Source organism: Sorex fumeus, unplaced genomic scaffold, assembly GCF_029834395.1.
Source record: "Sorex fumeus unplaced genomic scaffold, SorFum_2.1 ptg000098l, whole genome shotgun sequence".
NCBI classification, from domain to species: domain Eukaryota; kingdom Metazoa; phylum Chordata; class Mammalia; order Eulipotyphla; family Soricidae; genus Sorex; species Sorex fumeus.
The window spans coordinates 90,551,568-90,564,218 of NW_026606155.1; positions in this window are offsets into that span (position 1 = coordinate 90,551,568).

Below are 12,651 nucleotides of genomic sequence, written 5' to 3' on the forward strand. Positions count from 1 at the left end.
CACCACTGGTGAATGTCCAAGCAACCCAAGGCTGGTTTCAGCTGCGTGTTAACACTCGCAGCCGTGCTGTTCAATTGGCTATCCAGTGAACGCTGGTTAGCTCTTGATTTTCCTTCCACACACCGAGCCTTCAGAAATCATTCTTATCTCCACTTCAGAATGTTCCATTCGTTCCCTGCGAATCTGGAATTCCTCTGACTCTCCACACCAGGCAGATTTTCCTAACAACACTGGTGAATGACCAGGTAATCCAATGCTGGTTTTCAGTGGCTGTTCACACTCACAGCCTTGCTGTTCAATTGGCAATCCAGTCAAACCTAGTCAGCTCTTCATTTTCCTGTCCACACAACCCAGCGTTCAGAAATCATTGGAATCTCTACTACAGAAATTTCCATTCATTCACTGTGAATCTGGAAATAATCTGAATCTGCATTCCAGGAAGGCTTTCGTTACACCACTGATGAATGTCCAAGTAATGCAATGCTGCTTCTTAGTGGTCTGTTCACACTCGAAACCGTGCTGTTCATTGGCTATCCACTCAATATCGGTCAGCTCTTCAATATCCTGTCCAGACTATCCAGATTTCTAAATGTTGGCAATCACCACTACAGAATGTTCCATTCAATCACGCGAATCTGGAATTCATCAGAGTCTCCACTACTGGAAGGTTTTCGTGACACCACTGGTAAATGTCCAAGGAAGACAATGCTGGTTTTAAGCCGCCTGCTAACACACTCAGCCGTGCTGTTCAATTTGCTATCCACCCAACCCTATTCAGCTCTACATTTTCCTGTCCTCATAACCCAACCTTCAGACATAATTGGTATCTCCTCCACAGAATGTTCCGTTCATTCACTGCGAATCTTAAATTCATCTGACTCTCAACTCCCGGCGGGTTATCGTTACACCACTTGTGAATGTCCAAGTAAGCCAATGCTGGTTTTCAGTGGCCTGTTCATACTAAGAGACGTGCTGTTCATTTGGCTATCCACTCCACCCTGTTCAGCTCTACATTTTCGTGTCCACAAAACCCAGCCTTCGGAAATCATTGGAATCACCACTAGAGAATGTTCCATTCATTCACTGCGAATCTGGAATTCATCTGAACCTCCACTCCTGGCAGGTTTTCGTTACGCCACTGGTGAATGTCCAAGTAACTCAATACTGGTTTTCAGAGGCATGTTCAACTCGCAGAAGTGCTGTTCAATGGGCTATCCACTCAATATTGGTCAGCTCTTCATTTTCCTCTCCACACAAACCAGCCTTCAGAAATCATTGGGATCTCCACTACAGACTGTTCCATTCATTCACAGCGATTCTGCAATTCATCTGACTCTCCGCTCCAGGCAGGTTTTCATTACAGCACTGGTGAATGACCAAGTAATCCAATGCTGGTTTTCAGCTGCCTTTTCACACTCGCAGTGTGCTGTTCAATTGTCTATCCACTCAAACCTGGTCAGCCTTTCATTTTCTTTTCCACAATATCAGACTTCAGAAATCATTGGAATCGCCAGTACAGAATGTTCCATTCATTCACTGCCAATCTGGAATTCATCTGAATCTGCACTCCAGGTAGGCTTTCATTACACCACTTATGAATGTCCAAGTAACACAATGCTGGTTTTCAGCGGTCTGTTCACACTCTAAGCCCTGCTTTTTACTGGGTATCCACACAACTGTGGTCAGCTCTTCATTTTCATGTCCAAACAATCCAGACTTGAGAAATCATTGCAATCTCCAGTACAGGATGTTCCATTCATTCACTGCGAATCTGGAATTCAACTGAATCTCCACTACCTGCAGATTTATCTTACACCACTTGTGAATGTCCAAGTAAAACAATGCTGGTTTTCAGAGGCCTGTTCATATTCGCAGTCGTGCTGTTCAATTGGCTATCCACTCAACCTGTTTTGCTCCTCATTTTCCTGTGCACACAACCCAGCCTTCAGAAATCATTGTAATCTCCACTACAGGATGTTCCATTCATTCACTGGGAATCTGGAATTCATCTGAATCTGCACTCCACGCAGGCTTTCGTTACACCACTGCTGAAAGTCGAAGTAATGCAATACTGGTTTTCAGTGGTCTGTTCACATTCGAAGCTGAGGCTTTTTACAGGCTATCCACTCAACACTGGTCAGCTCTTCATTTTCGTGTCCCCACAATCCAGATTTCAGAAATCATTGCAATCTCCACTACAGAATGTTCCATTCATTCACTGCGAGTCTGGAGTTTATCTGATTCTCCACTCCCGCCTGGTTAACATTACACCACTTGTGAATGTCCAAGTAAGCCAATGCTGGTTTTCAGAGGCCTGTTCATACTCGCAGCCGTGCTGTTTAATTGACAATTCACTCCACCCTGTTCAGCTCTTCATTGTCCCACCACACTACCAGCCTTCAGAAATCTTTGTTATCTCCACTACAGAATGTTCCATTCATTCACTGCGAATCTGGAATTCATCTGACTCTCAACTCAACGCAGGTTTTCATTACACCACTGTTGAATGTCCAAGTAACCCAATGCTGGTTTTCAGCGGCCTGTTCATATTCGCAGCCCTGCTGTTTACTTGGCTATCGATTCAAGCCTGGTCAGCTCTTCATTTTCCTGTCCACACAACACAGGCTTCAGAAATCATTGGAATCTCCTCTACAGAATGTTCCATTCATTCACTGCGAATGTGGAATTCAACTGACTCTCCACTCCATGCAGGTTTTCCTTACACCACTGAAGAATGTCCAAGTAACCCAATGCTGGTTTTCAGCTGCATGTTCACACTCGCAGCCATGCTATACAATTGGCTTTCCACTAAATCCTGATTAGTTCTTGATTTTCCTTCCACACGACCCAGCCTTCAGAAATCATTGGAATCTCCACTAGAGAATGTTCCATTCATTCACTGCGAATCTGGAATTCCTCTGAACCTCCACTCCCGGCAGGTTTTCGTTACACCACTGTTGAATGTCCAAGTAACCCAATGTTTTAAGTGTTTTCTTCACAAGCGCAGTGGTGCTGTTCAATTGGCTATCCACTCAACCCTGGCCAGCTCTACATTTTCCTGTCCACACCACAGAGACTGGAGAAATCATTGTTATCTCCACTACAGAATGTTCCATTCATTCACAGCGAATCTGGAATTCATCTGAATCTCCACTCCCGGCAGGTTTTCGTGACACCACTGGTAAATATCCAAGTAAGCCAATGCTGGTTTTAAGTGGCCTGCTCATACTCTCAGCCGTGCTGTTCAATTTGCTATCCACTCAACCCTCTTCAGCTCCATTTTCCTGTCCACATAACCCAAACTTCAGAAACAATTGGTATCTCCTCCACAGAATGTTCCATTCATTGACTGCAAATCTGAAATTCATCTAATTCTCAACTCCCGTCAGGTTTTCGTTACACCACTTGTGAATGTCCAATTAAGCCAAAGCTGGTTTTCAGTGGCCTGTTCTTACTACGAGACGTGCTGTTCATTTGGCTATCCATTCCACCCTGTTCAGCTCTACATTTTCGTGTCCACAAAACCCAGCCTTCAGAAATCATTGGAATCACCCCTAGAGAATGTTCCATGCATTCACTGCGAATCTGGAATTCATCTGAATCTCCACTCCCGGCAGGTTTTCATTGCACCACTGCTGAATGTTCAAGTAACGCAATGATGGTTTTCAGCGGTCTATTCACACTCGAACCCGTGCTGTTCACGGTCTAGCGACTCAACACTGGTGAGTTCTTCTTTTTCCAGTTCAGACAATACAAACCTCAGAAACCATTGCAATCTACACTACAGAATGTTTCATTCATTCACGCGAATCTTGAATTCATCTTGTTCTCCACTCCCAGCAGGTTTTCGTTTCACCACTGGTGAATGTCCAAGCAACGCAAGGCTGGTTTCAGCTGCGTGTTAACACTCGCAGCCGTGCTGTTCAATTGGCTATCCAGTGAACGCTGGTTAGCTCTTGATTTTCCTTCCACACACCGAGCCTTCAGAAATCATTCTTATCTCCACTTCAGAATGTTCCATTCGTTCCCTGCGAATCTGGAATTCCTCTGACTCTCCACACCAGGCAGATTTTCCTAACAACACTGGTGAATGACCAGGTAATCCAATGCTGGTTTTCAGCGGCTGTTCACACTCACAGCCTTGCTGTTCAATTGGCAATCCAGTCAAACCTAGTCAGCTCTTCATTTTCCTGTCCACACAACCCAGCCTTCAGAAATCATTGGAATCTCTACTACAGAAATTTCCATTCATTCACTGTGAATCTGGAAATAATCTGAATCTGCATTCCAGGAAGGCTTTCGTTACACCACTGATGAATGTCCAAGTAATGCAATGCTGCTTCTTAGTGGTCTGTTCACACTCGAAACCGTGCTGTTCACTGGCTATCCACTCAACATTGGTCAGCTCTTCAATATCCTGTCCAGACTATCCAGATTTCTAAATCTTGGCAATCTCCACTACAGAATGTTCCATTCAATCACGCGAATCTGGAATTCATCAGAGTCTCCACTCCCGGCAGGTTTTCGTGACACCACTGGTATATGTCCAAGGAAGCCAATGCTGGTTTTAAGCCGCCTGCTTATACTCTCAGCCGTGCTGTTCAAGTTGCTATCCACCCAACCCTATTCAGCTCTACATTTTCCTGTCCTCATAACCCAACCTTCAGAAATAATTGGTATCTCCTCCACAGAATGTTCCGTTCATTCACTGCGAATCTTAAATTCATCTGACTCTCAACTCCCGGCGGGTTATCGTTACACCACTTGTGAATGTCCAAGTAAGCCAATGCTGGTTTTCAGTGGCCTGTTCATACTAAGAGACGTGCTGTTCATTTGGCTATCCACTCCACCCTGTTCAGCTCTACATTTTCGTGTCCACGAAACCCAGCCTTCAGAAATCATTGGAATCACCACTAGAGAATGTTCCATTCATTCACTGCGAATCTGGAATTCATCTGAACCTCCACTCCCGGCAGGTTTTCGTTACACCACTGGTGAATGTCCAAGTAACTCAATACTGGTTTTCAGAGGCATGTTCAACTCGCAGAAGTGCTGTTCAATGGGCTATCCACTCAATATTGGTCAGCTCTTCATTTTCCTCTCCACACAAACCAGCCTTCAGAAATCATTGGGATCTCCACTACAGACTGTTCCATTCATTCACTGCGATTCTGCAATTCATCGGACTCTCCGCTCCAGGCAGGTTTTCATTACAGCACTGGTGAATGACCAAGTAATCCAATGCTGGTTTTCAGCCGCCTTTTCACACTCGCAGTGTGCTGTTCAATTGTCTATCCACTCAAACCTGGTCAGCCTTTCATTTTCTTTTCCACAATATCAGACTTCAGAAATCATTGGAATCGCCAGTACAGAATGTTCCATTCATTCACTGCCAATCTGGAATTCATCTGAATCTGCACTCCAGGTAGGCTTTCATTACACCACTTATGAATGTCCAAGTAACACAATGCTGGTTTTCAGCGGTCTGTTCACACTCTAAGCCCTGCTTTTTACTGGGTATCCACACAACTGTGGTCAGCTCTTCATTTTCATGTCCAAACAATCCAGACTTAAGAAATCATTGCAATCTCCAGTACAGAATGTTCCATTCATTCACTGCGAATCTGGAATTCAACTGAATCTCCACTACCTGCAGATTTATCTTACACCACTTGTGAATGTCCAAGTAAAACAATGCTGGTTTACAGAGGCCTGTTCATGTTCGCAGTCGTGCTGTTCAATTGGCTATCCACTCAACCTGTTTTGCTCCTCATTTTCCTGTGCACACAACCCAGCCTTCAGAAATCATTGTAATCTCCACTACAGGATGTTCCAGTCATTCACTGGGAATCTGGAATTCATCTGAATCTGCACTCCACGCAGGATTTCGTTACACCACTGCTGAAAGTCGAAGTAATGCAATACTGGTTTTCAGTGGTCTGTTCACATTCGAAGCCGAGGCTTTTTACAGGCTATCCACTCAACACTGGTCAGCTCTTCATTTTCGTGTCCCCACAATCCAGATTTCAGAAATCATTGCAATCTCCACTACAGAATGTTCCATTCATTCACTGCGAGTCTGGAGTTTATCTGATTCTCCACTCCCGCCTGGTTAACATTACACCACTTGTGAATGTCCAAGTAAGCCAATGCTGGTTTTCAGAGGCCTGTTCATACTCGCAGCCGTGCTGTTTAATTGACAATTCACTCCACCCTGTTCAGCTCTTCATTGTCCCACCACACTACCAGCCTTCAGAAATCTTTGTTATCTCCACTACAGAATGTTCCATTCATTCACTGCGAATCTGGAATTCATCTGACTCTCAACTCCACGCAGGTTTTCATTACACCACTGTTGAATGTCCAAGTAACCCAATGCTGGTTTTCAGCGGCCTGTTCATATTCGCAGTCCTGCTGTTTACTTGGCTATCGATTCAAGCCTGGTCAGCTCTTCATTTTCCTGTCCACACAACACAGGCTTCAGAAATCATTGGAATCTCCTCTACAGAATGTTCCATTCATTCACTGCGAATGTGGAATTCAACTGACTCTCCACTCCATGCAGGTTTTCCTTACACCACTGATGAATGTCCAAGTAACCCAATGCTGGTTTTCAGCTGCATGTTCACACTCGCAGCCATGCTATACAATTGGCTTTCCACTAAATCCTCATTAGTTCTTGATTTTCCTTCCACACGACCCAGCCTTCAGAAATCATTGGAATCTCCACTAGAGAATGTTCCATTCATTCACTGCGAATCTGGAATTCCTCTGAACATCCACTCCCGGCAGGTTTTCGTTACACCACTGTTGAATGTCCAAGTAACCCAATGTTTTAAGTGTTTTCTTCACAAGCGCAGTGGTGCTGTTCAATTGGCTATCCACTCAACCCTGGCCAGCTCTACATTTTCCTGTCCACACCACAGAGACTGGAGAAATCATTGTTATCTCCACTACAGAATGTTCCATTCATTCACAGCGAATCTGGAATTCATCTGAATCTCCACTCCCGGCAGGTTTTCGTGACACCACTGGTAAATATCCAAGTAAGCCAATGCTGGTTTTAAGTGGCCTGCTCATACTCTCAGCCGTGCTGTTCAATTTGCTATCCACTCAACCCTCTTCAGCTCCATTTTCCTGTCCACATAACCCAAACTTCAGAAACAATTGGTATCTCCTCCACAGAATGTTCCATTCATTGACTGCAAATCTGAAATTCATCTAATTCTCAACTCCCGTCAGGTTTTCGTTACACCACTTGTGAATGTCCAATTAAGCCAAAGCTGGTTTTCAGTGGCCTGTTCTTACTACGAGACGTGCTGTTCATTTGGCTATCCATTCCACCCTGTTCAGCTCTACATTTTCGTGTCCACAAAACCCAGCCTTCAGAAATCATTGGAATCACCACTAGAGAATGTTCCATGCATTCACTGCGAATCTGGAATTCATCTGAATCTCCACTCCCGGCAGGTTTTCATTGCACCACTGCTGAATGTTCAAGTAACGCAATGATGGTTTTCAGCGGTCTATTCACACTCGAACCCGTGCTGTTCACGGTCTAGCGACTCAACACTGGTGAGTTCTTCTTTTTCCAGTTCAGACAATACAAACCTCAGAAACCATTGCAATCTACACTACAGAATGTTTCATTCATTCACGCGAATCTTGAATTCATCTTGTTCTCCACTCCCAGCAGGTTTTCGTTTCACCACTGGTGAATGTCCAAGCAACCCAAGGCTGGTTTCAGCTGCGTGTTAACACTCGCAGCCGTGCTGTTCAATTGGCTATCCAGTGAACGCTGGTTAGCTCTTGATTTTCCTTCCACACACCGAGCCTTCAGAAATCATTCTTATCTCCACTTCAGAATGTTCCATTCGTTCCCTGCGAATCTGGAATTCCTCTGACTCTCCACACCAGGCAGATTTTCCTAACAACACTGGTGAATGACCAGGTAATCCAATGCTGGTTTTCAGCGGCTGTTCACACTCACAGCCTTGCTGTTCAATTGGCAATCCAGTCAAACCTAGTCAGCTCTTCATTTTCCTGTCCACACAACCCAGCCTTCAGAAATCATTGGAATCTCTACTACAGAAATTTCCATTCATTCACTGTGAATCTGGAAATAATCTGAATCTGCATTCCAGGAAGGCTTTCGTTACACCACTGATGAATGTCCAAGAAATGCAATGCTGCTTCTTAGTGGTCTGTTCACACTCGAAACCGTGCTGTTCACTGGCTATCCACTCAACATTGGTCAGCTCTTCAATATCCTGTCCAGACTATCCAGATTTCTAAATCTTGGCAATCTCCACTACAGAATGTTCCATTCAATCACGCGAATCTGGAATTCATCAGAGTCTCCACTCCCGGCAGGTTTTCGTGACACCACTGGTATATGTCCAAGGAAGCCAATGCTGGTTTTAAGCCGCCTGCTTATACTCTCAGCCGTGCTGTTCAGTTTGCTATCCACCCAACCCTATTCAGCTCTACATTTTCCTGTCCTCATAACCCAACCTTCAGAAATAATTGGTATCTCCTCCACAGTATGTTCCGTTCATTCACTGCGAATCTTAAATTCATCTGACTCTCAACTCCCGGCGGGTTATCGTTACACCACTTGTGAATGTCCAAGTAAGCCAATGCTGGTTTTCAGTGGCCTGTTCATACTAAGAGACGTGCTGTTCATTTGGCTATCCACTCCACCCTGTTCAGCTCTACATTTTCGTGTCCACAAAACCCAGCCTTCAGAAATCATTGGAATCACCACTAGAGAATGTTCCATTCATTCTCTGCGAATCTGGAATTCATCTGAACCTCCACTCCCGGCAGGTTTTCGTTACACCACTGGTGAATGTCCAAGTAACTCAATACTGGTTTTCAGAGGCATGTTCAACTCGCAGAAGTGCTGTTCAATGGGCTATCCACTCAATATTGGTCAGCTCTTCATTTTCCTCTCCACACAAACCAGCCTTCAGAAATCATTGGGATCTCCACTACAGACTGTTCCATTCATTCACTTCGATTCTGCAATTCATCTGACTCTCCGCTCCAGGCAGGTTTTCATTACAGCACTGGTGAATGACCAAGTAATCCAATGCTGGTTTTCAGCCGCCTTTTCACACTCGCAGTGTGCTGTTAAATTGTCTATCCACTCAAACCTGGTCAGCCTTTCATTTTCTTTTCCAAAATATCAGACTTCAGAAATCATTGGAATCGCCAGTACAGAATGTTCCATTCATTCACTGCCAATCTGGAATTCATCTGAATCTACACTCCAGGTAGGCTTTCATTACACCACTTATGAATGTCCAAGTAACACAATGCTGGTTTTCAGCGGTCTGTTCACACTCTAAGCCCTGCTTTTTACTGGGTATCCACACAACTGTGGTCAGCTCTTCATTTTCATGTCCAAACAATCCAGACTTGAGAAATCATTGCAATCTCCAGTACAGAATGTTCCATTCATTCACTGCGAATCTGGAATTCAACTGAATCTCCACTACCTGCAGATTTATCTTACACCACTTGTGAATGTCCAAGTAAAACAATGCTGGTTTTCAGAGGCCTGTTCATGTTCGCAGTCGTGCTGTTCAATTGGCTATCCACTCAACCTGTTTTGCTCCTCATTTTCCTGTGCACACAACCCAGCCTTCAGAAATCATTGTAATCTCCACTACAGGATGTTCCATTCATTCACTGGGAATCTGGAATTCATCTGAATCTGCACTCCACGCAGGCTTTCGTTACACCACTGCTGAAAGTCGAAGTAATGCAATACTGGTTTTCAGTGGTCTGTTCACATTCGAAGCCGAGGCTTTTTACAGGCTATCCACTCAACACTGGTCAGCTCTTCATTTTCGTGTCCCCACAATCCAGATTTCAGAAATCATTGCAATCTCCACTACAGAATGTTCCATTCATTCACTGCGAGTCTGGAGTTTATCTGATTCTCCACTCCCGCCTGGTTAACATTACACCACTTGTGAATGTCCAAGTAAGCCAATGCTGGTTTTCAGAGGCCTGTTCATACTCGCAGCCGTGCTGTTTAATTGACAATTCACTCCACCCTGTTCAGCTCTTCATTGTCCCACCACACTACCAGCCTTCAGAAATCTTTGTTATCTCCACTACAGAATGTTCCATTCATTCACTGCGAATCTGGAATTCATCTGACTCTCAACTCCACGCAGGTTTTCATTACACCACTGTTGAATGTCCAAGTAACCCAATGCTGGTTTTCAGCGGCCTGTTCATATTCGCAGCCCTGCTGTTTACTTGGCTATCGATTCAAGCCTGGTCAGCTCTTCATTTTCCTGTCCACACAACACAGGCTTCAGAAATCATTGGAATCTCCTCTACAGAATGTTCCATTCATTCACTGCGAATGTGGAATTCAACTGACTCTCCACTCCATGCAGGTTTTCCTTACACCACTGATGAATGTCCAAGTAACCCAATGCTGGTTTTCAGCTGCATGTTCACACTCGCAGCCATGCTATACAATTGGCTTTCCACTAAATCCTGATTAGTTCTTGATGTTCCTTCCACACGACCCAGCCTTCAGAAATCATTGGAATCTCCACTAGAGAATGTTCCATTCATTCACTGCGAATCTGGAATTCCTCTGAACCTCCACTCCCGGCAGGTTTTCGTTACACCACTGTTGAATGTCCAAGTAACCCAATGTTTTAAGTGTTTTCTTCACAAGCGCAGTGGTGCTGTTCAATTGGCTATCCACTCAACCCTGGCCAGCTCTACATTTTCCTGTCCACACCACAGAGACTGGAGAAATCATTGTTATCTCCACTACAGAATGTTCCATTCATTCACAGCGAATCTGGAATTCATCTGAATCTCCACTCCCGGCAGGTTTTCGTGACACCACTGGTAAATATCCAAGTAAGCCAATGCTGGTTTTAAGTGGCCTGCTCATACTCTCAGCCGTGCTGTTCAATTTGCTATCCACTCAACCCTCTTCAGCTCCATTTTCCTGTCCACATAACCCAAACTTCAGAAACAATTGGTATCTCCTCCACAGAATGTTCCAGTCATTGACTGCAAATCTGAAATTCATCTAATTCTCAACTCCCGTCAGGTTTTCGTTACACCACTTGTGAATGTCCAATTAAGCCAAAGCTGGTTTTCAGTGGCCTGTTCTTACTACGAGACGTGCTGTTCATTTGGCTATCCATTCCACCCTGTTCAGCTCTACATTTTCGTGTCCACAAAACCCAGCCTTCAGAAATCATTGGAATCACCACTAGAGAATGTTCCATGCATTCACTGCGAATCTGGAATTCATCTGAATCTCCACTCCCGGCAGGTTTTCATTGCACCACTGCTGAATGTTCAAGTAACGCAATGATGGTTTTCAGCGGTCTATTCACACTCGAACCCGTGCTGTTCACGGTCTAGCGACTCAACACTGGTGAGTTCTTCTTTTTCCAGTTCAGACAATACAAACCTCAGAAACCATTGCAATCTACACTACAGAATGTTTCATTCATTCACGCGAATCTTGAATTCATCTTGTTCTCCACTCCCAGCAGGTTTTCGTTTCACCACTGGTGAATGTCCAAGCAACGCAAGGCTGGTTTCAGCTGCGTGTTAACACTCGCAGCCGTGCTGTTCAATTGGCTATCCAGTGAACGCTGGTTAGCTCTTGATTTTCCTTCCACACACCGAGCCTTCAGAAATCATTCTTATCTCCACTTCAGAATGTTCCATTCGTTCCCTGCGAATCTGGAATTCCTCTGACTCTCCACACCAGGCAGATTTTCCTAACAACACTGGTGAATGACCAGGTAATCCAATGCTGGTTTTCAGCGGCTGTTCACACTCACAGCCTTGCTGTTCAATTGGCAATCCAGTCAAACCTAGTCAGCTCTTCATTTTCCTGTCCACACAACCCAGCCTTCAGAAATCATTGGAATCTCTACTACAGAAATTTCCATTCATTCACTGTGAATCTGGAAATAATCTGAATCTGCATTCCAGGAAGGCTTTCGTTACACCACTGATGAATGTCCAAGTAATGCAATGCTGCTTCTTAGTGGTCTGTTCACACTCGAAACCGTGCTGTTCACTGGCTATCCACTCAACATTGGTCAGCTCTTCAATATCCTGTCCAGACTATCCAGATTTCTAAATCTTGGCAATCTCCACTACAGAATGTTCCATTCAATCACGCGAATCTGGAATTCATCAGAGTCTCCACTCCCGGCAGGTTTTCGTGACACCACTGGTATATGTCCAAGGAAGCCAATGCTGGTTTTAAGCCGCCTGCTTATACTCTCAGCCGTGCTGTTCAATTTGCTATCCACCCAACCCTATTCAGCTCTACATTTTCCTGTCCTCATAACCCAACCTTCAGAAATAATTGGTATCTCCTCCACAGAATGTTCCGTTCATTCACTGCGAATCTTAAATTCATCTGACTCTCAACTCCCGGCGGGTTATCGTTACACCACTTGTGAATGTCCAAGTAAGCCAATGCTGGTTTTCAGTGGCCTGTTCATACTAAGAGACGTGCTGTTCATTTGGCTATCCACTCCACCCTGTTCAGCTCTACATTTTCGTGTCCACGAAACCCAGCCTTCAGAAATCATTGGAATCACCACTAGAGAATGTTCCATTCATTCACTGCGAATC